At 49.3% G+C, this 27,218-nt stretch overlaps 2 pseudogenes across 3 annotated transcripts; both read right to left on the bottom strand.

The window, feature by feature from the left end:
- Positions 1-1,771: 1,771 nt before the first annotated feature.
- On the bottom strand, positions 1,772-20,433 carry LOC144098273 (ubiquitin-conjugating enzyme E2 J2 pseudogene; annotated as a pseudogene). Of its 2 annotated transcripts, XR_013307155.1 has the most exons (4): positions 20,311-20,433; positions 9,609-9,746; positions 9,191-9,280; positions 1,772-2,557 (listed from the first exon to the last, which is right to left on the bottom strand). The product of XR_013307155.1 is annotated as a ubiquitin-conjugating enzyme E2 J2 pseudogene, transcript variant X1 (transcript). The 2 variants fall into 2 exon arrangements; XR_013307156.1 differs by lacking the exons at positions 9,191-9,280; positions 20,311-20,433.
- Positions 6,780-26,032, bottom strand: LOC144096916 (uncharacterized; annotated as a pseudogene). The gene is made up of 5 exons (XR_013306869.1): positions 20,571-26,032; positions 20,259-20,479; positions 19,999-20,221; positions 19,451-19,713; positions 6,780-6,850 (listed from the first exon to the last, which is right to left on the bottom strand). The product of XR_013306869.1 is annotated as an uncharacterized LOC144096916 (transcript).
- Positions 26,033-27,218: the final 1,186 nt, after the last annotated feature.

Here is a 27,218-nt window from a genome sequence, read left to right as displayed (position 1 = left end):
ACAAATACAGGACTTTCCAGGAATGCTTACTATCACTATTATGAATTGTGCAAGACTATTCTGTTGTGGCAAAAGCTTCGTCGCTGTAGTAAGAAAACCTCAACGCGTGACAGACAGCTATGTTTTTGGCTTTCCGTCACCAGCGCTGAAAGGAATGCCGACACCAAATTTTGATTGCATGTTCTTTTTTTATTGTTACATAAGACGTCAGTGCACATGAATTTCTACGTGGTATTCGCCTATGAATAAAATTTTTTTTAGTCGTGTAGTATCGGTTTCAGTTGCAACAGTCGACCGTTGGCTGTGACGCCACAGTTCAACGTAGGTCACGTGAGGCGTAAAAAAAGCAGAGATATCGTTTTTTCTTGATATCGTCGTCATTCCGGCCCTTGGAGCCAGTGGCCTTAAGCGTTGCAGTGAATTAAACCCTCAGTGAAAACCTTCAGTGAAAACACTCAGTGAAAGCACTCGCTATCCCCGCTGCGTAACAAAAAAATGTGCCTCTGCTGAACCAAAGGAGAGTGCGATTGCTCTCGCAGTCGCCGAAGGCAACAGAGGCGGCAATCCCTGGTAATATTAATCTTGGACTCGCAGACTGCCTGTCGGAATTACCTGCCAGGCAGAATTGGCAAGAATGCTCTCCGCGTTCTCAGCCGACGGGGCTCAAGCGAAGAACAACATTCTGTCGTGTGGGCACCACGCAGACGACGCCATCGCTCGAAGACATAACCGAGCGACGGCTGATGCGTTGAGACTCGAGCCAGTTACCCAGACGAGCGGCGACATACTGGAGCGCCTTAGGGGACGGACTAAGGAGGATCTACCCACCACCCCATAGTCAACTAGCAGACTGTGTGTTGGAGGCACGTCCAGACAAAACACATATGCATGCTTAATTATTCTAAACACGATACACCCCACTACATACAGGCCACGGTGCGGAGAGACAGCCACACTGTACCACACCACATGGGGATGCAGTCAGTCCCGGTCATACACAAAGCCACGCCGGAGCAGTGGGACCGAGGTAGCGCTGTCCAGCTGGGAACCCGGTGATCAGCTTGCACTGGCCGAATGGGCCCAAGCTTCCGCTGCCGCCTCGGGAGTCCTGGACCTCCACCCATGAAGTCTCCCAAGACGCTATGAGCAGTGTTTCAACGTTTTGCGTTTCTCCCTCTCTCTCGCAAGGACTACTGGGAGTCTTTGCCCGGCGGCGCAGCCAATAGTAAGGTGGGGCGCAGCGCTGTCGTCTGCATCATTGTCTGCTGCGGATGCGCAAGCACGCTGTGACGGCGGCCAACGTCCGGCTTCTAAAAATGTGAAATAACGGCCTCTCCTAACTTTCACGCCTATACCGAACTTTGATGTCAAGCGATCGTTCAGTTTCTCAAGTCGAAAACGAAACTGCTTGAGAACAAAATGCAACAAATTGCTGCACAAGAGTCATTTCGACAGCTTTCTTGCTCAAATAGATAATTTACCAGCCTTATCCGAATACGACGTGCGATCCACTAACCCTACGCGGCCGCCACACATTCAACCACCATGGCCACCCCCGCTGTCAGGTATGTGGCACCTACCCTGCCAATTCATACATGTCCTATCCCCTATTCACCAGCATCAGCACCTCAGTTTCTCTTTCAGCCCATTATATATCCTTTTGTACCCGTTGACCAAGTTGTGTGGTTCAGGCTCTAAAATGGCCAGGTCCAGAGCGAATCATTTATATCCTTGGAAAATGTTCACCATTTTTCTCCTAATCAACCGCGAATTCTTCTTTGTCGTTTATTCATTCAAGTTCACACAATACGTAAACGCATTTTCCCCGTTTTCAAGCACTTTAATGCGTAATTTTGTCACCCTCTGAAAATCACCCGAGCCACCTGTCGCGGCACGCCGCACCCTGGAATTGTCGAATCAGAGGCAGGTCACTCTTTCGTGGCCACTCGGTGCGAACTGTCCCTGAATGGAGCGGGGCGGCCGGTCAGGGCACCTGGGCAGAGTCTCCCTTGTGGGCCGCTTGTGCGGCCAGCGTGGCTCGCGACTCCTTGACGACTTCGGGGAAGAGCTCGCAGAAGACGTTGTCCTCCAGGTTGAAGCGCAGGCTCTCGCGCGCCAGCTTCTGCTTCTGCTCGGCCGTGGTCTCGAGGCTCCCCAGCGTGGGCGTCTCGTCCACCATGAAGCTGAGCAGGCCGGTGAGGATGGAGGACATGGACCAGGACGGGTTCCACGTCTCCGGGTGGTAGTCGGATATGCTCAGGCACAGCCGGGTGTTGCACTGGAAGCGTCCGTTGGGCGTGATCAGGTAGATGGAGGGAGGCGAGAAGGGGAAGTCCGCGGGGAAGCGCAGCTTGCCGTGGTAGACGCCGCCCTCGAGCGGGGTCTTCTCGGGCCCCTTGACGGCGAAGTGCCACTCCAGGATGTCGGCCGGCAGCGGGTGCGCCGACACGTACGGCACGGGCTCGCGCAGCAGCTTGGCGTACTCGAGACGCAGGCGCTGCATCGCTGTCCGGCTGCCGCCACGATTCATGGCCACTCACGCACTGCACCTCCGCTTCTGCGGGGGAGGGAGAAAGGAACCGAAACTCACGCTCTGTCTCGTCGGCTAAGGCCGGCGCATTTCCCGGCTGCGCGCCTCACTGACGGGTCAGCGTGCAGTGACGCCAAGCATGGCGTCACGAGTGACAGCATAATGGACCCAAGATATTACTTATTTTTGGAAATATAGCAGAGTGCTTGCTTCACCTCTGCCACAGGTTGGCCCGGTATTGCACTGCTTCCGGGATCGGCCTGGGACATTATAGCGCGCGTCTTTTCTATCCTATCTTTCAACTCTCCTACTTTCAGCACGTGGTAGCGATTGTGGCCCTGCTTGAGCCAGCGGGCAGGCCTGTGCACTTTCTTTTTCATTCTTCCTGACAGCAGCAGCATAAGGACGCTACGCGCACTGTGCTTGACAAGACATACAGTTATGAGTGAAAAAATAAGTATATATTCAGTTCATGATGAAAAAATAGCGCAAAAGGTTTGGGTTGGTTTATGAGGGTTTAACGTCCCATAGCGACTCAGGCTATGAGGGACGCTGTAGTGAAGGGCTCCGGAAATTTCGACCACCTGGGGTTCTTTAACGTGCACTGGCAACGCACAGCACACGGGCCTCTAGAATTTCGCCTCCATCGAAATTCGGCCGCCGTGGCCGGGATCAAGCCCACGTCTTTCTGGCCAGCAGCCGAGCGCCATAACCACTTAGGCACCGCGGCGGCCAAAATAGCGCGAAACGAACACGAGGCACGTAAAGGGAGCGACGCCGGCAAGCGCTAACTCGCAACTGGGGTTTATTGCTGAAACACGCAAATTATACAAGTCACTTTTAAAAACACACAAAACAAGCATCCCCCTCTCCTCGGAAGCCCAAGTGAAAGGGAAAAAAAGCGAATTGTAAGCAGCACGTGTCATTCATTGCTGGGGAAGAATGAATTCAGCAAAAAGACCCGTTATCAAAAAAGGTATCCGTGCAATGCGGAGACTACACCGCGGAGTGTACTGCGGAGTGTACACCGCTTTTTACAACAACCTCCGTACTTTTCAGACATCGCGATCAGCTCGCAGGTGAGATTATGGAGCCAGACCATACAAGGAAATGTCAAAATCTGTGCGTCAGCGAGCCCTCTGTTACCATGGCAGACTGGGAAATTGATTTTTTAGTCTCCGCATTGCACTGATATCCTTTTCGATAATGGGTCTTTTTTGCTGAATTGATTCTTCCCCAGCGATGAGTGGCACGTGCTGCTTACAATTCCTTTTTTTTTCCTTTGGCTTGGGCTTCCGAGGAGAGGGGGCTGCTTGTTTTGTGTTTTTTTTTTCAAAATGACTTGTATAATTTGCGTGTTTCAGCAATAAACTCCAGTTGCGAGTTAGCGCTTGTCTGCGTCGTTCCCTTTCCGTGCCTAGTGTTTCTTTTGCGCTATTTTTTCATTATAAACGTTATCCAACTCGCCCACCTTTCGGCTTTGCTTAATATATTCCGTTCACCACCACGGACAGCCTTCGCTGAATCACGTGGTACACAGCGGGCGACTTTTTATACGAGACAGTAGCATTGTTGGGATGTTCTGAGGGTGCGAGACGAGTGCTTATGCTACCTATTCGTCCCGCGAACAACAAAAGAGTGCGTTTGAATGATGGAAATGTACAGCGCAAATAAAGACGAGGACACAAGGAAGACACATGGAACACACGAGCGCTGAATGCGGACGTGGCAAGCTTCAGAGTGATAAAAATCGGCCTATAGTACCGTAAGGCTGAACTGCATACGAGGCTGATTCCGGAGGCAAAGAAAAGATGCGATAATATTTCTCTCCGGCGAAGGCTTCAGTCGCGTGCATTTAAAAACTGTTCCCGGTGTCACTCGGGCCTCGAAAAGAAAGCATCGCGACCCCTGTTTCAGCCTGGCGCTGGGAGAACGGTGAAATAAATCTCTCGGCCCTGCTTTGCCCCAACATATGTTATGTTCCACTAATGGTGAAAACGCTCAAGATTAATTACGAGCGAGCGGCGAACAAAGGAAACGATCATGAGGTTTTAACTTCCCCATTAACCGACACATCGGCCACGAGGGACGCCGTAGTGAAGAGCTTGCGGATTGATTTAGACCACCTATACGGTTCTTTAAAGTGTGCCGGCATCGCACAGGACACGGGCGTTTTTGTATTTCGCCTCCAACGAAATACGGCCACAGCGGACAGGATCGAACCCGTGACCTTGGGAGAAGCAGCTGAACGCCAAAGCCGCTGATCCACCGCGGAGGGTCGCAAACAAAAGAAAGAATATACTAGGTCCAACATAAGGAGGCCATGTCGGAGCCATGTCGTGCGGCCCGCTTCAGCCAGGGATGTCATCTTCATTGGGGAAGTGCATGGCCAGGCACATCTTTTTTTTCTTTTCTGCGGGTACAGCGTACCTTTTTATCTTTCTTCCCGGTATGACAACGACCACAATCTCAGCACACCTTACTGGAAGGTCAGTGTCTTGGCATGCCTTGTGCAGTAATCGAGGGTTAGTATATTGCCGGATTTGAGTTCTGTTTGTCTTTAGCGACATGCCAGAATCACTGGCGGCATGAGGGTTGCGCTGCCCTGCATTTGTCGGTGTAGGTGACCGATAAATGATCTGAGAACTACACAGCTGTTTCGGAGCACCGCATACGGAACAGGCCAGCAATGACGGAACAGCAGCTGTTGCATTCGACACCTCGCCCCTGCACTTAGATGCCGAGTGTACCACTGAACCGCGCCTGTGTGCGCAGCTAAGTCAGTGCTGGGCGGCGCTTTTACTTTTTCCGTGAAGAACTAAAAAAATGTTCGCTTCATTCTTTACGTCTATCGTTTCCAGCCACTGGTCCGCGGGAGAGAAGTTCGTCGATGCGGCCCGCGAGGCAAGCTAAGTTGGAGGGAGCTGTGTTCTCGCGCGCCGACCCTTGCCTTCACGCATGGTGTGCTCGCCTTCGGCCTCGCACTCCACGGCAGCTTGCACAAGGAGTGCTAAAGAAGCGTGGCCATCGCCTCGTGAGTGCACTTATAGAAATAGGCGTATACCGAGTTACGTGCTCGCTGCCTCCTCGCTGAGGGACAAACGGCACCCTCTATCACTGTCTGGGTTGTTTGGGCAGCAGCAGGAATTCGGAAGTAGGCCCCAAAGCGACCATTCGCGGATCCTCCTATCCTATAGCAAATGTTTGACGGATAGACGATGTAACAAAAAAATTCTTGTTCTCTTTGCTCTTACACACGCGCGCACATCAGCGCCGTCTCATTGCTCGTCTCGTACAAATATTCCAAACTCGAGTCCGTAACTCTTTGTTGGCGGTAGCCACAGCTATCACTGTCGCGCGCGACAAGCGATATCACAGGTACTTTATTTTTATCGCTCATTGAACGGCAATATGATGGAGAAGTTCTGTTCACCTCGAACATTCTGCTTCAAAATTGGCAGGAACATAAATTAAATATCGTCACCTCTGCCTCACCCTGTGTAGTGCTGCGAAAGACTTGTTCTGCCTGGACCCCCTCTCTGCTTGAGCGAAGCAGATAAGGAAGAGGCCCCTCTACTTGCTCAACCAGCTTTACGTAGTGGTCGCAAGCTCAGATAAACTATCATCATCCTAACAGCCCAACTACGTCCTATAAAGGAGTAATTACTCATTGGCATCCACCCAAGGAAAGCTACACAGCTTCCATGGCAACTTCGCAGCTGAAGAAAAATTCGTCCTAGTCCGCGGGGTTCGAACCCGGGAACACCACCTCACCGGAGCAGTCGCTCTACCAATTCAGCTGCAGGACCGTATGCTAGCCGCCCTAATCAGCTCAGTTGTTAGAGCGACTACTCCGGTGAGGCGGTGGTGCGTGGTTAGAACCATTTTTAAACTACGAAGTTCCGGTGAAAACTGTAGTTTTCCTTTGCGGCCGTATGGCTGGGCTTGGGTGAATGCTAATGAGTAATTACTCCTTGATTACAAATCTACCCCGCCTTTGGGGATTCCCCAAAACATCGGACCAACTACGTCCAGCGCAGGACAAAGACCCTTAGTGATATCTCCTATTAAGCCTCCACTGCGCAATCTGCGACCACCCTGCCCCAGGAAACTGTCCAATCTCATCTGCCCAATCTATTTTCTACCGCCTTCTGCTGCGTTTACCTTCCCTTTGAATCCACTTAGCTGTCTACACATAGGGAGGATCGGGTATTTGCTGATACTGCATACAACAACCGCAGTAAGTGGGCTACGAAGGGGGGCCCACTGTGGGTCCCATGAGGGCAATGCAGAGGAGCCCCTGTGGGCTGAATGCGGGCGCTGCAACAGGGGCCCACATGGGCCTGAATTGGGCTGCTCACAAGCATGCCGATCAGTCCCATTTTGGACCCATATAGGCAGCCTATGTGGGGCTGACCTCATTTAGCCTGCATTCCGCAATGCAGGCAGCCCGCCCAGCTCCCTCATCGGTCGCACTTTGGAGAGGTGTGGGCAGCCCCTGAGGTCGAAAAATCGGTTAGCCCTTTCAGCACCACCATGGGACCGGCGCCGGTTCTACAGGGGCAAGCCAAATTTGGGCTTACCCACATTTTCCCCGCAGGGGGCCGATACAGGTAGTTTGGGGGCAGCCCCAGACCCAGCTGCTCTCATCGGATCCTGAGGACCCAACATCAAACATTAATTTTTCAATTTTTTATATGCTAGCCCAAACCAAGCAGCCCAAAATACTAGTGCGTGCGGGCAATGTAAGCTGCCCGCACCGACTCCATGTTATGCCTACTGTAGGCAGCTCGTGTGCACGCGTTTCGAAATACAATATTTTGGAGAATCGCAGATAGTTGGGTGCACAGTTATTCCTGAGTATATATGTTCTGGCCATTTTTCACAATTTACGTGAGTGCTAAAGCCATAACATAGTAATTTTTGTAATTGGGTGAAGATGCTCAGGCTTTTTTATACAAATCATCTATAAGAGCAGGTTGAAGCATGTATATTGGAAATTTGCGAAATGAAAGAAGGCATGCATTATACCATGCACTCACGTCGATGTGTGTAGCCCCGCTACGGCCAGTGTGGGACAAACTGCGTCATTGCATCGGCAGTCCTATTTGAGCTTGTCGCTTTTTCTCTCGCATAGAGCCCGCAATTATGTTTCATCAGCCTTCAAGTCGCCGACAAGACCGGGCACGCGCCTTCTGCGGCCTCGCTCCAGCCCATGTGGTACCTACAGCGGCTTTGCGTGGGCAGCCCGTGTTATAGGCTTGAGGATGTTATTTATTTGGCACCTGCTTTCAAATAACCGACGGGGGCCTATAGGCGGGCAGCAGGCGGGAACGCCTGTTTTCCAGCCCCGCTACGGCCGATTGCAGGACCCACAGCAGTTTGGTGTGGGCAGTCCCATTTCGACTTGAAGTTTTTCTCGCATAGAACCTACATTTATGCTGCATCTGCTTTCTAGTACTCTACAAAGGACCAATCTAGGCTGGGTGCAGGGAAGTGGTCTAAGGTAGCCCTATCAACACTGATATGGGACCCGTGTAGCATCAAAAAGGGCACGCCCAATCTGGGCTTGCCCACTTATTCCCCATCGGGGGCCGACGTAGGTATTTGAAGGGTTGTCCCAGCCCCACTTGCCTAAGTGGGACAAACAGGGGCCCCACATCGTGTGATACTTGGGAAGCTGCAAGTCCTATCTGGCATGGCATTTCATGTAAGCCACGTTCAAGGGTTGAAGCAGTCATGCCCTGTTTCCGACAGGAACGAGCTTCCTGGCAACGGCGCCTAACAGGGCTCGCAGACTGCAGAAACGGGTGGTCGGCGCTCAGACGAAAGCAAAGACGCGCTCATGCCGGGGAGCTTATATTTTTTTATGTGAAAGCTTTAGATGGCTCACAGATACGAAAACCCGGCCACGGTCAAAAAGTGGCGGTGTTGCAAACTCGCGATAGGTAGAAACGACGTGACGTTATTAAAGGCGGTAAAAAACAGTGTTAAACTAATCTTTGTGGTCCCAATGGCACCAATAACAAAAGAATAGGATAGAATTGAAATATGATTAGAATAGAACTAAAATGGAATTCGAATTGCGATGCTTTCGCATTAGTGGCAGGTACGTTTTCCCCTGGTAATTTTGTACATCACAAGAGAGGAGAAACTGCCTCAGCGAAAGACGACGAGCCAGTCGTACCAACGCACTGGCAAGAACTGGCCAGAGGATAGCGTGTGCATGATTCTAAGTGGGGTGCGTGAAGCCTCGGCGCCTCCTAGCTGGGCACGACTAGCTGTGCGGTTGCAGCGCAGAGACAAAGCGCATCTCTGTTTTCGGGCACAGTATGCAACAGCTGCAGGCACAAGAGCTGTAGACAAAGCAGTCGTGACCCCTAACTGGAAACAAACAAATGTACCGCAAAGAGGTTTCTGCTCCTAAATGCTTCCGTGCCCATCGGAATAAATGTGCAGGGCTAACTTCCACCGATTTCCCGCAAAAAGCAATGGCCTTCAAAGTTCCAAAGTTTGTTTCCATCTACAAATACAGATGGAGGAATCGTAGAAAAAAGCTGCCCTTCGGCAGCTTGACGAGTCTGCGATCCTAATGATCGGCACAAAAGCAGCAAACCCGAACAAAGTCGCTGAAGACGAAAGAGAGGCAACTGCACTCACGTGTTCCTGCACAGACCGCTGGCAGCTAGCTGCGCCGCAGGGCTAAGCACGTGCTCGGCGGAAGTGCGCCTCGTTGATCGCCATCACCGTCTGAAAAAGTGATTCGTTTAAGAACGCGGCCTCCGATGCGCTCAGGCTCATTGCGCCCCAGCGAGCGCGGCAAATTCGAATGGCCGGTGTCTCGAAGAACGAAGGTAACTGTGCCAATGACGACCAGGCATTTAAAGCGAGCGTTTATTACGCGCCCAAGAAACTGCGACGCTGCTTAACTTAAAGGCAGGTCCTGATATGGCGGCGGTCCTTAACGCTGGCGGCAGTTAAGTGTCTGCGAAATGCTTCCAGAAAAGCGTTACCCGGCTGCGAAGTACAGAAGCGAGTGCACAACAACAAAGAGAAAAGGAAACACAGGACCGCTTACCACGCAGGATGAGGCTGGGATGCTAGCTCTGCGCTCCCTGCTTGCGGCGCCTCGGGGGATGTGCGAACGTCCTTTTTCTCTCAACAGGAGACGCGCGCAGCGCGCGTGGCTCTTTGATATTCGAATAATGCGTGGCTCCTGCGAACGTGCAGACGGTGCCAATTATATCGCTGCTTGCTGCAACTGACTGCACTCGACACAGCGCGACATTCGTGGAATTTTCACACGGTCTTGACGGGGCATACTCCCATATTTTGGTGAGTAAAGCCTGATGACTCATCTTTGCTGTCTGATTTGGTCCCTTCAGTCCCTTAACTGCTCCTTTTCTTTTTTTTTTGTGCAAGCAATATCATATGAAAAGCATGCTAGTCTTTATTTCTTCACGCGGTCTAACTTGAAGCCTAAACTATGATACTTATTTATTTATCTGTTTATCTACTTACTTTTTTTACGTGCTGGTACCTCATGGCCCGCAGGGCATTATAGAGGAATGTTCTGCAGGGATAACGCTAGACAGAGGAAAATAGCTGCTGTGCACAAAAAGAATGAGAAGCAAAATAAAAACTAGGAAAATACATCAAAAGGAACATCAGGAAAACGCGAGTAAAAAAATGATAAGAATGCTAAAAATTCACTACAGAGAAACTATAACAATCATATCAACCACGAAAAACTTCAAGGTAAATAACATGATTATTAGCACAGATATTGATCTCAGTGGATTATAAACCTTCAGACGATAGTTTAGACCTGGTGATAAATGGTTTCGCTCGGACTATGCCTTTGGAATGAATGAATTTAGGCAGGACGTTGTGCAGGGCATTGATAGTTTATGGTTTGTGGCCCTTAACGCCCCAATGCGACTCAGGCTACGAGGGACGCTGTAGTGAAGGGCTCGAGAAATTTCGACCACCTGGTGTTCTTTAACGTGCAGTCGCATATCGCACAGTACACGGGCCTCTAGCATTTGGCCTCTATCGAAATGCGACCGCCGGTGGTGGTGGTGGAAACATTTATTGAAAAATACAGAGGGGGAGCAAACCCCCTAACATGGCACGAGGCAACCATTAGGGGGCTGTCCTTGCAGGGCAAAGGACAGCCCTTGGAGGGCTATCCGCTTCAGGGCGTCGGTAATTATCCGGCGCTGGTCAGCAGCAGCGGAGCTGGCCAGGAGAGTCTCCCAGTATGACTCCGGCGTGGTGGGGGATGGAGGGTGTGCGAAGGCAGGACATGTGAGGAGGACATGAAGGAAGTCTCCCGGTTTCCCGCACAGCTTACAAGAAAGGAATTGATCGGGGTAGCGGGCATGAAGGAGAATAGGGTAGGGAGCAGTTCGGGTCTGGAGTTGGCGCCAGTGGGAGGCCTGGGTTAAGGTTAGGGAGGGAGCCGGCGGTGCGTAAACGCGCCGGGTATCTCGGTAGTAGTTAAAAATATCTTTGAACGTAAGCAGACGCTCCTGGGATGGTGGAGGAGGTCCAACTCCGGGCCCGGAAAGTGAGACCTCGGGCGAGGAAGTGGACTTCCTCGTTACCCTGGTGGCCTGCGTGTGCGGGGGTCCAGATATGAGTTACGGGGTGGGTGGGGTGCCAGAAGCGTAGAAGCCGAGCCGCAGTGCGCGATATCAGGCCTTTGGCGAAATTGGATAGGGCGGATTTTGAGTCGGAGATAATTTTGGTTTCAAAGGTGGAGATGAGAGCGAGTGCAATAGCCGCTTCCTCTGCAATTTCCGATGAGTCTGTGGTGACGCATCCTGATGCGATTAGTCGGGCCTGATATTTAGCGACGGCGAGAACCAGGCGGGAGCCCGACGAGTACGCTGCCCCGTCCACGTAGGCTACCTCGGAACTGTTGCTGTAGAGCTTGTGCGGGGCTTTGGCGCGGGCTGCCCTGCGTTCTCCGTCGTGCTCGGGGTGCACGTTCTTAGGGATTGGAAGGATGATGAGATGGGAGCGTAGGTCTGGAGGTAGGGGGACCCCCTCGGTAGGATGGGTGATCGGGGTGATGCCTAGCTGACAGAGTAGAGTGCGGACTGCCGCGGTACTCGACAGGCGAGTCAGCTGTGCAGTTAGGGTGGCTTCTACCAGCTCCTCAAACGTATTGTTGGTACCGAGGTTGAGGAGCCGCGTAGCAGAGGTGCTGGGGGGTTAGGCAGAGGGCAACCTTCGTGCAGCTCCTGATTAGCGCGTTGATGCGGTCCCGCTCCTTTTGCGTTAGGGGGAGGTAGGGGAATGAGCACGCCGTGCGGTTCGTGATGTAGGCTTGGTTGAGGCGGAGAGTGTTCCGCTCTCGCAGACCCGCGCGCCGGTTCGCCACGCGCCGAACGAGACGGGTGGCTTGCTGGGCTTGGGTCTGGAGAGTTTGGATGGCGTTGCCATGCGCGCCGTGGGAGTGAAGGACGAGGCCCAGGATGCGAATCTTGGAGACCAGGGGAATGGGGTGGTTTCCTTGAGTGAGTGAGATGGGAGGTTTGGCGGGGTTGTGCGGTCTGGAGTGGTTGAAGAAGAGTTTTTATTTAGAAAGGGAGCGGGCTAGGCCGCCTGCGCGAGCGTATCAGTAGATGATGTTGAGGGCCGACCGTAGGTTGTGTTCCATGTCAGCATCACTGCCTCGATTAGCCCAGACAGTGATGTCAGCATAGAGGCTGAAATGTATGTCGGGTATTTGGGCGAGTTGGTGGGGGAGTTGGAGAAGGGCTTTATTAAAGAGGATAGGAGACAGTACAGCAACCTGAGGGGTTCCCCGTGCTCCCAGTGAGACACCGGATAGACGGTGGTCGCCCATGGTGAGTGGGGCTGTTCGTTCGGAGAGGAAATCGCGGACGTAATTGTACATCCGCGGGCGTGGAGGCCTTCTCTGCGTGGGTAACGTTGTCGAAAGTTTTGTTAGGTCGACGCCGAGGATAGCCTTGGTGTCGCCCGCGGGGGAGTCAAGGATGTGGTGCTTGAGTTGTAGAAAGACGTCCTGAGTGGATAAGCCCGGGCGGAAACCAAACATGCTCGAAGGCATAAGGTTGTTGTTCTCCAAATACCGGCTAAGCAGGGTCTGGAGAACGCGCTCCATGAGCTTGCCCACACACGACGTAAGAGAGATGGGACGGAAGTTAGCGGGGAGAAGTGGTTTGCCGGATTTGGGAATAAAGACGAGTTTGGCGTCTTTCCACTGAGGTGGGAGGGCGCCGCGCAGCCAGCATTCGTTGAAATAGTCGGTTAGGGCTTTGACGGAGGGAGAATCGAGGTTGTTGAGTGCCTTGTTGTGCCCTCCGTCGGGGCCAGGAGCTGAGGACGCTTTGAGGCGCTGAAGTTCTGGCCTCACTTCCGCCTCGGTGGTGGGTTGGTCGAGAAGGTCGTTGGGGGAACCTGTGTAGTCAGGGAGGTCTGCGGAGGGATATGCGGGGAAGTAGAGATCACGAACCTCCTCGAGGAGTTCCTGCGGAGAGGCCTCGGATGTGCGTATAGGCTTTATGAGGTTGTGTTTCTGGTGTGTCTTGGACTGAGTCGAATCAATGAGATGGCGGAATAGGTTCCAGGTCTGGGGGCAGGCTCATGCTGCCGTCCAGCTTGCTACAGAGAGATTCCCAATTTTGGCGAGACAGAGTTGCAGCATGCGTCTCAATCTCCTTGTTGAGCCGGGCCAGCCGGCGCCTGAGTGTTCTATTCCAGCGCTGAAGCCGCCACCTCCTTTCGAGAGCCGCCTTGGCCTCCCATAGGTGCAGGAGATGGGAATCCATCGCGTCTGCAGGGCAGTCCTCTGGGAGTTGGCGAGTCACGGCGTGGACGTCACGCTGGAGCTGGTCGCACCAAGTAGATATGTCTGAGATGGTGTGTATATAGTGCGGGCTGCTCGGGAGGTGCGGAACGAGTCCCACTTCGTGATGGTAGCATCACGAAAGGGTCTACGTATTGGGCCTGCTTGTGGGAGAATCTCGATAATGTAGTGGTCACTACCCAAATTCTCCTGGGTGTTACACCACGCAGCCTGAGGGAGGCGGAGGGGGAAGGTGAGGTCAGGAGTAGTGTCTGCGCAGACGCTGTTCCCGGTGCGAGTAGGGGTGGTGGGGTCTGTGAGGAGGGAGAAGCCGGCCTGCTGAGCTGCGGGCCATACCCTGCACCCCTTGGGGGTGTCGGCTGTGTAGCCCCAGGCCTTGTGCGGGGCGTTGAAGTCCCCTACAATCAGAAGGGAGCATTTGTGTGCGGCTCGCTTGGCAAGCGTGAATAGTCGGTCGAAGTCTTCCCGCAGGCACTTCGGGTGGCTGTATACGTTGATGATGAACAGACTAGTATCCCGAATGCACTGCGGCACGAGTTCGATGAGGAGATGATCTATTTCGGGGACTCTTAGGGGTTGGAGATAGTAGTTAGCGCACGGCGTACAAGAAATGCAACCCGAGCGGGTGTAGGAGAAAAGAGGACGATGGGCACGTACGTGGGTAGGAGGAGGGGATTGGAGGGCTCTTGCAGCGCAAGCACGTCGGGGCCGTCTGCCCGAGCTAGGAACTGGTGAAGCAGCCCCCGCTTGGAACCAAAGCCTCGACAGTTCCGCTGCCAGATGGTGTTTTCGATCCCCAGGTGGTCGAAAAGCACACGATGTCAGTGCACGTTAAACATCCCCAGGTGGTCGAAATTATTCCGGAGACCTCCACTAAAGTTGGTTTTAAGGTAAGGAAATGACGTCCGTCTCACATATCTCGGTGCACACCCGAATCGCGCCTTGAGAGAAGGAAAGTGAAATAAAATGGGTTTTAAGGAAAGTAAATGACTCTTGTCTCACATATCTTGGTGCACACCAGAACCGCGCCGTAAGCGAAAGAAAATGAAAGTTAGTTTTAAGAAAAGGAAACGATGCCTGTCTCACATTGCGCCATTTGCTTTCCCCTAAACAACTACTTTTTCAATTTGGCTTTCTGAAATTCTCTGCAGGGTTTGCGCGTCGTTTGGAATCGGAATTTATTTCATATTTCCGCATACAACGAGCAATAATGCAGTTGTAAATATCACGGAAGCTATATATTAAATATACTGTCTTGTGTGAGCGCCTTTAATGCCGTTTCGAAGAAAGCAAGATGTGTAACAAATAAAAAAAGTGCCTACTACTGGTCACAACGTAACGAGGGAGATGCAGCTTTAAGCTTTCGACCAAGGCTAACAAGCGCTAAAATGCCAGCAATTTTTTTTATATCGTTCCTTAGTACTCAGCAGTATTTCACGGTTAATCAGCTGTGCTGTCACATCTATTTCATCTGTACATGCGCGAGTGACGAGACGGTCACGTACTTGGGTTCCGCTTGATATAGACTGTGTTGCATTTTTATGAATAAACAGTTGGCCGTCTGCAGCCGTCGTGTTTTGTGGGGTCCTCGTTGCCTATGTCCTCGTCCTTTGCGCAGTTTTAACATTTCTCAGTTGGCGCATTCGGGTCAAAGTGGCGCAGGATAGGAGGCGAAACCAAAACGCGGCGTGGAGTGTCAAAGGCGTCATCTCAAGCGGCTGTCCAAGCGGAGAGGTTGAAGCTGCCGGCGTGTAGCGATGATCAAGGCGAAATTCAAAATGAAGCGGCGAAAGTACGAGCAGAGTGTGGTGAGGTGCCACTGCTTTTTCGACAAAGTGTATCAAGTGCTGTTTCGTACTGCACCAAATTATTCCTGAATGGGCTTTTATTCGTGGTGCGCGGTGCAGTTGACTTCCAGTCAAGCGCGTAGTTCTCGTTAGGCGTGCCTTTCGCGCTTGCAGCTGAAACGTGGCTTTGCTATGGAGTTGAGCTAAAAGCACGCCTGGAATGCAAGTGACACCCTAAAGCGATAAACATCACCCGCCATCGATGAGACGAGTCATTGGTCGCCTGCAACTCGAAACTGAAACTGCAGCAGCTGTATAACAGGTGGCTCTTCGAGTGCCAGGATTTCCGCGCCATCGTTTGCCTTTTCTTCGCTACCCGAAAATTCGGTTTTAAGATTACCCAACCTCAGCGCCATTCGACTACTGCTCCTTTAAGCTCCGAGGACAAGAACCAGATAAGAAGGTAGTGTTTCATTCACTTATCCCGTTGCCGCGGCAGGGTGAGACCTGCCTGCCTTTTCTTCGGTTTCTCTGTAATACACAACAGACAGCGGACTTTTCGGACATGCCGCCAAACTTCCGGTGGCTTCACTACGTCTACGGACGGCCGTTCTACATAGTCGCCGACCGCTATGCCCTGTTACAGTGTACTAGAATATTCTAGTTCACTGTATCCCTGTGCTGGCTGGCATTCCCGCCTCGGGAAGCGGGAATGCGGCATCCAACCACCTAGTGGAGATCAGGGGTCTCAGTGGTATAGACACATGGGCATAGAGCTTCTTACTATTAACTAGAGGGGAAAGCTTACGGCGCTGCACCTGAGCCACCATGGGCACTCAGAGCAGCATTGGCCGATGAGCTACTTGGTGCGGGACACTAGGTTTTTTTAGGGAACACAGAGTGGCATTACTAAGATATGCCATTTCTTCCACGGCGCACCCCTCGCGCAGACAGTTTGTTTCGCAGCCAATGTTCGCAGCTCCTTATACTTGCCGCTTGCTGGCGTGCCTATCGCGGACGTCGCTGTAACTAACGGCGCTGCAGTCGCGCTTTTCTACACATGTCGCGCGTCGCCCGCTACACCCTCGTAAAGACGGGCGGCGCCGCGCCCATACCTGCGTAAATTATTCTTTTTTTTCCGGCGTGAGCAATCAAGAATATGGCGTAACTGCTGTTGATACGTGGCGAAAAGCTGTTCCGCTTGGAGGGCTGTGTTCCTGGTCTTCAGGATGTGAAAGTGCTCCAGATCAGCATTGCAAGAGTGACGTACTGTGCTAGGTTCCTGGCATTCTGCATAAAGAGAGTGACGCCCGCAGAAGTGAGTGCCTTGTTTGGTGCTGTTCCGCCGTCGTGGGGGCATGTGAAACGCGTTTGCAAACTCTTAAGGTCAGAACTGTGGCGACAAGTAAGGCTATAAACCGACTGGCTACGAGCTGCATGCTTTGCGCGCTACCCGGAATATATCGCGCCAAGACGGTTTCATCACCTCAGAAGTGAAGCTGCAAGACTGACGGAAGTCTGGTGGAAGAAGAACTTGAAATGGATTGTTGGTAGCCAGCGCTGTGTTCGTCCTTCTTCTTTTCCGTCTTCTTTTCTTTGGCTATGTGCCGTTGCGCTGGAATACTATGAACGTGAATCAAGGTTAACAACTAGCCCAAGAACTGACTCTACTGAAATAATGAAGTTGCTGCACGAAAGAAAGCTTATTGATGTGTTTCCGAACCTTTCTATTGCTTTGCGAATGTACTACTTAAGCATACCCGCGGCAAACTGTGAGACCGAACGATCGTTTTACAAGTTGTCGCTGATAAAAAATCGCCTTCGTTGCAGCCTCCTTGACGACAAGGTGAACTCGCTTGCTATCATGTCCATTGAAAGTGACCTCCTCCGCGATCTATCCTTCGAACAGACTATATCTGATTTCGCCAAAGCGAAGGCGCGAAAGACGCCATTTTATAAAGAGGACTGTTTGCGCCATACATGAATAGTTCCAATAATTTCGTTGTGTCGCTTTCCAGCCTCCACGTTGCCAATGAAACGCTGAGCAGTGTAATTCAAGATAGGCAAATCTTCGTTGTTCGTCTCTTGTTTGTTCGTCTTGTGATATTTAGCGTGCTTATAAAGAACAGTATTTTTTTTTTTGATAGTGCCACGTTTACTTGGTGTCGCCCTTGCTTGCCTTACCTTTAACGAAAATATTTTCAAATAATGTTTTGTAATTACAGTTGTTGATTTTCATCTGTATGCTAGTGCATTTTTATGGTGTTTGTATTGCCTTAAGTATTGTATATATCTATTGCATATTTATAGAGTAGCGTGTACAACGATTACTGCAGTCTGATGCTTGCATTTTAATAAAGAATGTTTTGGATACAACCACGCGTCTCCTCACGGGATTAAACTTAGTGATACAAACAAAGCCTAGCTTCAGAAGCATCGACATCTGAGCTGTGTTGTCTTTTCTACGTTCTTGTTCGTCTTGAGTGCACTAAACTTTTTCTTAAAGCCTAGCTTTTGCTGAAAACAGAATGCAGATTAATCTCAAAGTGAACATATGTGTTGGTGTTTACAACAGCACGCGTTTCAAGAAAGTTTTGTTGTTTTCCTTATAATAATAAAAATAATAATGATCCCGTTGACCGCACTTCGCTCTTTTTAATTTGGTGGAATTAAAATGAAACATGGCATATTTCCAATAGCGTAGCAGGCGACGGCGGGGGGGGGGGTCTGTATAGCGAAAGGGGCCTGCATGCGCATTAGCCCAGGGCCCCCATTTTTCTTAATAAGGCCCTGTTCAGGAGCAACCGTCCGCGTGACCTGGTAATCCTTACAATGCATTGCCTTAGTTATCTTCTGATGCACATATCCTGCTAATGCTGATGATACTAATGTATTTTTCCATGGCAATTGTCTAATCACCCTAATGAAGAATGCCAATACATGGCTCGAAGAATTATCGACGTGGTTGCAGCATAGCCAGTTACGACTCAATACAGACAAAACCAACTACATTATCTTTCGGGCTAAAAACAAGGCGATTGACACTAAACTTAAACTAGTCTTCGAGGGGCAAACATTAAACCGTGTTAGCGCTCAGAAATTTCTGGGTGTACATTTCCACGAAAACTTGAACTGGACACACCACATAAACTATTTGACTATGGACCTCGCGAAAACTATTGGAATGCTTAATAGATTTAAGTTTATGCTCCCAGCGTTTTTCAAACGCCAGCTTTATTATACCATGATTAATTCAAGACTGCAATACTGCATACTAGTTTGGGGCACCACTACCACTGGTAATTTGGAACGTCTTCATATTCTTCAAAAGAAATGCATCCGATTCATAGAAAATGCAGCGTTGCGAGAACACACAGCTCCACTGTTCGTAAAAAATGAAATACTTGCAATTACAAGTATATTTCGACAGCGCTTGGCACTGAACATATTCACTCACATAAAAAGTAACCTAAATTCATTTCTTGGGAAGTACCGACGTCAAGAATGCGGCTATAACTTTAGGGCAAATTCATTTGTTAAGAAAAAAGTCAGAACTTCCTATGGTACACAATCGTTAGACTACCAGATTCCTGTCCTTTTAAATTTGTTTCCAGAGCTTATTGACATCGCAGTGAATGTACAGTCACCGTATACTTATAAAGCACGGATAAAAAAAGTACTCCTGGTAGAAAAAAAATGACCTGTCTCCTTGTTATCTCATTTAGGTTTGTGTTTCGTTTGTATTGCTGTGTTCCTTGTTAGATTCTTGAAATATGTCGATACAAATGTTGCTTCTTCAGGCTTTTTAACTCTGTAATAATTTTCTGGTTAGGAGCTAATCTTTTGTTGAGATAAATATTTATGCAACTGCGGTTCTTACCTTCTGACACAATAATAACTAACAGGTTGTGATGTAAGCTTTTTTTGTGAAGAAAATTTCTCTTGTTTTCTGTAGTACTTACGGTTTTAATTTCATATAATGCTTGTTCACAATGCTTCTGTTTTCTACACGTAATGAATGGTACAATATATTTTTTACAACGGCTTTTGTAGCATAGAGAGTGCAATGTATCTCGCCAGGAGGCGAGGCCTTGTCAGGCGTAGATGAAACGCCTTTTGCCTCGTCTTCCTTGGTAGAATAATCCTCTTTTAAACTCTCTTGCTCATGATGTATACTTGCTTTCTACCAGAAATAAAGTGAATTTGAATTTGAATTTGAATTTGAATTTGAATAGACAACCATTTCTTCTGGTCCGGCTCTTTCATATCCATGGTCGCCCAGGTCATCACTTTCACCCGAAAGATAGCTGATGCTAAGAAGCTTCTTGCACAGCTTTTCTTCCACAGCATTACAGAGCTCCGCAGCAGCCTTTGCCTTTTCTCCGAGGCTGTCATGCAGCGACACGAGGACACTTTCAGCGGCTCCAGAACAGTTCTCTTTCACTGCATTGTTCACAGGAGTGAACAGAGAAAAAAGACTATACATCTAGCTGAACTGTATGATCGTGAGATGGTCATCATCGGCGTGAAAAGAGTGAACAATGCCAAAGAATCTCAGAAAAAAAAAAGAAGAAAGCAGGCGAAAAGTTTGTTAGTAATTGCACCCGTTTAAAACTTTTTTTTTCTTCAGAACAGGCTGCCGCTTACACGCTGCTACTTCAAGAAAATTGCGCTCTTTAGAACAGGCTGCCGCTTACCCAGTGAACATTAAAACTCCTATGGACGTCCTACGGACGTTCAGAACGTCCGCAAAATGTCGAAGGGAGTTCCAGTGCCCATTGGGTTATACTCTGCTACTTCAAGAAAATTGAGCTATGTTCACCGTTTCATCATTATGCACCTCCAAGGGATCTTGGTTCAGCTTGGCCGTCAGCAAATAAGGCACACCTGCTTTGTGCAGCTCATCAATTATGTCTAAAGCCGACAGCAAGGTGACTCTTAGAGATTCTGTCGTTTCCTGGGAAGCAAATAGGAGCATGTTTCGATGTTGGTGGTTGTGCTCTGTTTCACCAAGTAGATGGAGGAAGTCCCCGATGACATGTCCCAAGAATACAATGATTACTCAGTCAAACCCTTGAGAAGCAAAAGTGTATATCACGATGAAAAACAACTCAAAGCCCTCCGACTGACATCACATTAAGCAAAAGTACCTGAATCTTCAGCGAGTTCACTCGGATCCCTTCCGCAGGGTGTTTTGTGTTCAGTGCACCGAAAAGATCGTTCATTCTTTTCGTGAAGGCCTCTGTTCCCTCCGTGTGAACGAGTCCAACACCATCTGCCCTGTAGACGTGCAGGCCAAGCAGTGCTCCGACTGAAGAGCTGCAGGGAAAGTAGTGTTTGATGACACCACTCCCAACACTGAACGCCTTGAAATTTACAAATCTTTGTGTATGTTCCCCTTGTAGCTAACCTGCACAGCAAGCTGCACGTTCATTCTCTGCAGGTTCGTCGGTTGTACATGAGCTGCCGCCAGTTTATAGACGACCTTTAGGTGTTTCATTTTCTCCGTCTCGAAGAGCAGTTGATAGTGACTGAAGTCAATATTGTAGTCTCCAGCCTGAAAGTATAGCTGAAGAAATAATCCGTCTCGAAGAGCAGTTGATAGTGATTGAAGTCAGTGTTGTAGTCTCCACTTGAAAGTATAGCTGAAGAAATAAGTCGCAAATACAGATTTTCATCTCGTTACCTTAAAAGAGCAGTGACCCCAAATTTTATTCGTGAGTTGCTTGTTTGGTATGATGTGCTGCATATGCTGCACATTAGAAAGCATGGACAGCCGCGTGCATTGCGTCAACAAGATGATGTTTCGGTTTTCGTTTTCAACAGCCGAACGGCGACTGTGACGTAACAGACGCGTTGAGGTCCAGGCATAGAAAAACTGCTGTGTGTTCGTTACCCTCGTCTATTAATTCGAACAAACTATTACGCAAGCCTGCTCAAGAGTTGGAATCCCAAAAAATGAATAAGCAGCGATTATACTGCAGTTTTTGCATGACTCACGTAACTTCAAACCGTCTGCTTGCTCGGCTGTGGAAACGAAACCGAAACAGCATGAGAGAAAAAAAAACAGTCAGATTATTGAGTTGGCGTAAGTGAATGCCATGTCATGACCCATGTATACTATTGTCTTGCGCACCATTCCGAATTAAAAAAAACATTTAAAAAATTAGTTTCTCTACTTCAGTTGACGTATTATTAATGGAAGTATGTTACTTCATGCATTCCTGCCATATCTGTGCTTGAGCAGATGGTTCCGCACACATTTGACGACGTGAGGAATGTCACACATAAAATGAAGGTACCTACCCTCAGGCAGACAAGGATGTTGAATCTTGTGACAAGGGGATGCAATGCTGCCACTGATTCCCATGTGCTGCCACATTGAACAATTATTTCCAGTACCATATATCGCTGACCACCGATGACAGCTAGTCGCTCCATACCTGTGCAGTTGGATAACTGCCTCCAACAAAAGTTGAGCCAAAATGTTTCCAGGCGCCGCTCCTTTCGTGGCAAAGGTGGCCATAGGTTGCACCCAGTTTTCAAGCACAGGCACAAAGATAAGAACAAGAGCATGGTCCGCAAGCTCTGTGCTTCCTTCTGAAATGTCACCGTAATCGCCAATGCCGTAAATCTTTTATGTCGATTTGCTGAAGTTGTACTCCTGGCGCAGTTTTATTTCATCTAATATCAGAGTGCCAGATCCCTGGCCACCCATTCTCCCACCTAACTGCTTTTCTATTGCTTCCAAACAAATGGATGGTTTGGTTTATGGGGGTTTAACGTTCCAAAGCGACTCATGCTATGAGGGACGCCGTAGTGAAGGGCTCCGGAAATCTCTACCACCTGAGGTTCTTTAACGTGCACTGACATCGCTCCAAACAAATGTAGTTGAACCCAAACTTGAAAGATATGACTTTAAGGACTTCAGTTAGACGACTCATATAGGGCAGAGGCATCATCTTCATGTCATAAATAAGCCTGTATAAGCTCGAGGGCTAAACAGTTTAACAACCACACAGCATTGTAGCGCATGCCACATGCTGACTTTGATTTTTAGCTGCTTTAATGATGTCATGAACGCCAGGCGCTGCAAAAGTGGGAGATCAACCAGTGCTCTTTCAATTCCATGATCTGTAACCTTTGAGAGCACTGCTTTCAGTGTCACGACCTCGCTCTGTTTTTTCTCCCGCGCGGCAGTTGCTCGACAAGCTTTCCTCTTCAAGTTCTGCAGCTTCTGGCCCTTTATAGGTGCTTACCTATCCTGTCTTCGAAAGCGCAAGCAACGCGCACAGATTAGCTACTTCGAAAAAACATAACGGTGTTTGTGATGAACAGCTTCCGACTTCGTCGGCTGTTCATAAAATTTTGTATTTAGCTCCGCACACATATTTAAGCCATCTGTTTCCATAAGAACGTTTTCAAGGTCAGTGACAGAACCTACAGTTTTGAACGGCTGCTTGTGCAGCTTGTTTTAGCCGTTCACGAAGCAGCTACCATCTTCTTCGACGACAACGGCCTTGGGAATCACTGGACAGCTTCCGCTAGCTTTCTGCAGTAGAAAACTACGCACACCTTCCCAGATTTCATCGCCCTGTATAATTTCATGCTGCCAGTCCACAGAGTCGCAGTCACCAGGTCGTCAATCGTCAGTTCAGTAGACGTAGTACTGGTTTCCGCCGAGCGGGAAAGAGGCATATCAGCTCATTCGGGATGACTGCCTCTACGCAAGGCTCGCCTGAGGAGGACGTACTGTCGCTGCAAGGATCTTTACACTTAGTCTGCATGACAGCAAGCGTTTTTGGTGACTTTCGCCTGTATTTCACAATTTTTGGCTTTGAGAATCGGCCTGGAAAGAGTCCAGGGACGGCACCGGGCACTAGCGCCCAGTTCCCACGGGTAATCCGGACCTCTCGCCCGTTCACAACGTGCTTGTACTCCTTGATAATATCTTCATGCTCAAAATGACGATCACATATCTTAGACGAGTGAGAGAGCCGTCTGTCCTTGCGATGAAACATCTGCTTCCACCTTTTAAATTCGCTTTCATCGCGAAGCGGTTTGAAAAAATGATGACCGGTGGCATCGTTCCTGTTAATTGCCGCTTGTGCAGCCGGGCGCAAAGCAGGATGGCATGTTTACCTCTCGCTTGAAGTCACCAAGTGCCCATATTTCACCACAAACACGTTTTCACAACACTAACAGCACCGTCACACGCAAAACCAGCTTGAAAATCTGACTAGTCTGTCGTAACTGCAGCGAGCGAAACTCCCGCGACAGCAGACGATGTAGAAAAGCTCGACTGCATCGCCACTAGTTCCCGCCATAGAGTTTCTTACATTAACTAGAGGGAAAGCTGGCGCCCCGCCTATGGGAGTTTGCATGGAGCTTCCTCGAGACCACCTGTACGACCATGGGCGCTCTAAGCATCATGGGGCGGAGAGCTACCGACTTCAGCACTACAACTTTTGACCAAAAAGTAATAAAAAATAAACGTTGTTCGATAATCAATAATGCACTAGCATTCAATATCCTGTCTATCAATTGCAACATACGAGCAGGAAAGCATGTAAATGTAGTTTGCCCAAAATAAGAAATGGCTGGCTCTCCTATTGGCCAAGTATTACAGACAACAAAAGCCAATATTTCGTGCTAACATGTGCACTTTTAAAAATAAATATATTTGCAGAAAAATTTTGTGGCTTTAACACTTTAAGAATTTTTTTAATGGCACTTCGGAAAACAAAAAAACCTTTTATTGGCGTAGTGTGCTGTTGCGTTTTCGCTACTATTTCTTTTGCGCACTACGTTTGCGCCAAAGTCGTCTCCGCCGTGGACGGAACGGGACATCTCAGTAGCGCCACTCTTTGCTCCTGGAAAAAAAAAACGACTTTCCGGCATCAAGTAGCTCATCGCCCCATTGTGCTTTGCGCGCCCATGGTGGCTCAGGTGCAGTGCGCCAGCTTTCCCTCTAGTTGATAGTAATGGCGATTTCCACTGGTCGTGCTGGAGCAGCTTTTCTTGCTCCGCGACGACGAATTCGAGTTCCGCTGGTCGACCTGGACCGACCGCGCGAATTTCGCTGGTTGTTTGGAGCAACTCCTTTCCATCGGAGCGCACTAGGTTGTTCCGCCGACCAGCGGCGGATCTCACCGGATCTTGTAGTAGGCGGCGATGTCGTCACTTCCGAAGCACACTTGTGATTTTTGGCTATTTTTAGCAAGACCTACTGAACTAAAGACCTGCTGCAAACTTTCGTTAACTTTTTGGCCGTTGAGGGCGCTTGGTTGACCTGTTTGTTTGTCATGATCGTCATCATCGTCTGCTTTTCACAAATGATTTCTCTCCTCTCACTGTCTCCCTGTGTATTTGTCCTGTCTTATTATTTTGAAACCTAGTAATGAACGATGCAAATGTGACATTTCTTTAAATCCTAGCGGTGAATATTCTGTTTGCGCGCATGCATGCCTGAGACTTTCTGGCATCTTTGCTGCGGCGGCTGCGTTTTTATGGAGGAAAAACGCTAAGGCGCCCGTGTGCTGTGCGATGTCAGTGCACGTTAAAGATCCCCAGGTGGTCGAAATTATTCCGGAGCCCTCCACTACGGGACCTCATTCTTCCTTTCTTCTTTCACTCTCTCCTTTATCCCTTCCCTTACGGCGCGGTTCAGGTGTCCAACGATATATGAGACAGATACTGCGCCATTTCCTTTCCCCCCAAAAACAAATTATTATTATTATGGCATCTTTGCTAAGACAATGGATAAATGATGAATACTCAAAACGTAGACAAATGGTAAACTACTGCATCCTTGAAGTCAAGTAACCGACGCCATCTTGCTCGCCGCCCGTAGGGCCCTTCCCTAGCGGCAAAAGGCATGAACTAGAAGGTGAGCGCTGGAGCAGTGCCATGTGTGTAGGTCTCTAGTTCAGTAGGTATTGATTTTTAGCGCGTGCAGGAATGTCAGCGGGGGACACTGAGCGCTGTTTCGCGCGCGCGCGTTTTGCGCGCGTATGCAGTCTTCGTCACTTGCATCATAGCGGTTACAACTCTCTATTATGGCATCGTACGGAATAGCAATAGCCCTGGCGTTGTCTGATGAGAGCTCGTCGGAATCAGGGTCCGCGATCTCGGACAGCAGCAGCGACAACGAAAAATACGTCTTCGAAGCATTTTTCAAGGAACACTTCGCAGAAGCCCCTGCGAAGGGCAATTTCCTCGTTGGAAATTGCCCCGTAAGCACTCTGCAGACATGCGATATATATTCATTTATGAACTTACCTAGAGCTTAACTGTGCTCCTCACTGCTTACGAGGTTCACTAAAATGCGGTGCACCTCAGGCGTAACATGAACAAAGCGACTGGTACGTTCCATAGCGAAAGAAGTGCCTGCCTCTCGACGTCTGCTTACGCGTATTTTGGCGCCAGAATTGCCAAACCTCAACTTCCGGAACCGGTACTTCCGCTGCGCGCCCTACATGTTCCGCTCACTGATCTCCACTAGGGGCTGAATGCCGCATCGGGCGCCCGAAAGTGAAGCCACCGGAAGTTGGGCGGCATGTCCCGGAAGTCAGCCTTTGGCAGTGCATGAAATCGGACGTCAGCAAGTTTTTTTTTTGCCCCGCCGCGGTGGCTCAGTGGTTAGGGCGCTCGACTACTGATCCGGAGTTCCCGGGTTCGAACCCGACCGCGGCGGCTGCGTTTTTATGGAGGAAAAACGCTGAGGCGCCCGTGTGCTGTGCGATGTCAGTGCACGTTAAAGATCCCCAGGTGGTCGAAATTATTCCGGAGCCCTCCACTACGGCACCTCTTCTTCCTTTCTTCTTTCACTCCCTCCTTTATCCCTTCCCTTACGGCGCGGTTCAGGTGTCCAACGATATATGAGACAGATACTGCGCCATTTCCTTTCCCCCCAAAAAACAATTATTATTATTATTATTATTATTATTATTATTATTATTATTATTATTATTATTATTATTATTATTATTATTATTATTATTATTATTATTATTATTATTAAGGTTTTTCAGTTTTAGTTTTCGTTTTCCACTTAGCATTTTGTCTTTTCGACGTACTCGTCTTTTTTCATGACAATGACTACCTGCTGCGCCATCAACTGCATGAAAAGAGCAGCAAAGTCCTCGGGAAAGACGTTTAAAAAATAAGGGTCCATTGCATCGCTATAGGACGACACCAGCAGACGACAGCACGTCGCTACACACAGTACGTACGGAGCCTCGTCTGCTCAGCTCTGTGTTGTCCCGTTGCGCTAGCGTCGCCAACTCTGCTCTTTGTTGTAATGCACGCTGTCGCGCCCTAAGCCAAAGTTATACCACCAGTGAGGGATAAAGTTAAGAAAGAATAGGGGGAAACCTTCATTAGGCAGCTGACTTTGCAGTGCACCATTTTACCGAATTATATTTAGACCGAATCGGAGCGAGGGCGAGGCCACAACCTGGTGAGGTGCCATCGGGGTTCTGCTGGTTCACATTAGCGTGTCCAAAAGGTATATGGTATATATGGTACTGCTTTTTCGACGGAGCGTATCAAGTACTGTTTCGTGCTGTAGCAAATTATGCCTGAATGGGCTGTTATTCGTGTGATACTTGGCACAGTTCACTTCAAACTGCGCTTGTCACATGCGCTGCTGCATTCGTCTTTCTCGTCAGTCGTTTCTCTCGTGCTGTGTAGGTGAAACGTGGCTCTGCTATTGAGTTAGATTAAAAGCACGCCTGGAAGGTAAATGACACACTAAAGCGATAAACATCACCTGCCGTCGATTAGAAGAGACATCGTCCGCCACCAACCCGAAACTGAAACAGTGGCAGTTCGAGTTTCAGGATTTCCGCGCCATTGTCTTTTCTTTGCAACATGAAAATTTGTTTTTAAGATGACCTGGACTCGTCGTCATTCCACTACTTCCCCTAGTTACGCTCGGAAGACAAGAACCAGATCAGAAAATAGTGTTTAATACACGTACCCCTTCGCCGCGAAATGGTGAGACCTGCATTGTTTTCTTCGGTTTCTCTGAAATTACAGGGTTCCCCAAACAATG

The sequence above is a fragment of the Amblyomma americanum genome, chromosome 7 (genome assembly GCF_052857255.1).
Source record: "Amblyomma americanum isolate KBUSLIRL-KWMA chromosome 7, ASM5285725v1, whole genome shotgun sequence".
NCBI lineage: Eukaryota > Metazoa > Arthropoda > Arachnida > Ixodida > Ixodidae > Amblyomma > Amblyomma americanum.
This window is presented reverse-complemented; position numbering and strand designations above follow the sequence as displayed.